Source organism: Myotis davidii, unplaced genomic scaffold (assembly GCF_000327345.1).
Source record: "Myotis davidii unplaced genomic scaffold, ASM32734v1 scaffold1277, whole genome shotgun sequence".
Classification (NCBI taxonomy): Eukaryota; Metazoa; Chordata; class Mammalia; order Chiroptera; family Vespertilionidae; genus Myotis; species Myotis davidii.
In genome coordinates this window covers 3229792-3230607 of record NW_006290682.1, presented here as the reverse complement: position 1 = coordinate 3230607, position 816 = coordinate 3229792, and the positions used below count along the sequence as shown (strand labels likewise).

The window sequence follows — 816 nt, the reverse complement described above, 5'->3', positions numbered from 1 at the left end:
GGGGGTCACGAAGCACAGGGGAGCCTCTTATTCTCACACGGCAGGGGGTCTGTTTCCAAAGACAAGCTCGCGGGTCCGGGCAGCTGAGCCCTCGCCCCCCTCCCACCCCGCCTCTGGGGTGCCTCCCTCTCATACCCCAACCGGAGCTGGGGGTCGAGCCTGCAGCCAAGGTACGCGCCCTTGACCGGGAATCGAACCCGGGACCCTTCAGTCCGAGGGCCGGCGCTCTAACCACTGAGCAACACTGGCCAGGTTTTTTTTTGTTTTTTTACAAAATGGGTAGAGAATAGAATTACGGGATTCGCTTGGCCGGGTTTCCCCCTCCATTTAAGATGCTTCTTTTGCATCGAACGTCTCAGTTATGTTGGGGCCTTTACATTATTTCAGAGTTCATTCCTCTTGAGGGGATTCTACTGTGACTGAAGGCCTGAATCCCCTCGCCGAACACCTGGGCACGGCAGTGCGTTGTTGTTGTTTTTTAAAATATATATTGACTAGAGGCCCGGTGCACGAAATTTGTGCACGGGGGCGGGGGGCGGGGTGTCCCTCAGCCCTGCCTGCACCCTCTCCAATCTGGGACGTCCCTCTCGCAATCCAGGACCGCTGGCTCCTAACTGCTCGCCTGCCTGCCGGCCTGATTGCCCCTAACTTCCTCCCCCCACCGGCCTTCTCACCTCCAACTGCCCCTCCTTGCTGGCCTACTCACCCCCAACTTCCTTCCCTGCTGGCCTGATCACCCCTGAACTTCCCCCACCCTGCTGGCCTGCTTGCCCGAAACTGGCCCCCCCTGCTGGCCTGCTTGCCCCCCACTGCCCT

General features: G+C 59.7%; 1 protein-coding gene across 1 annotated transcript in view; it reads right to left on the bottom strand.

Moving 5' to 3' along the window:
* The window catches only part of ANOS1 (anosmin 1), a 44597-nt gene that overhangs the window by 17823 nt on the left and 25958 nt on the right, over positions 1-816 (bottom strand). The gene's annotated exons all lie outside the window — the stretch shown is intronic.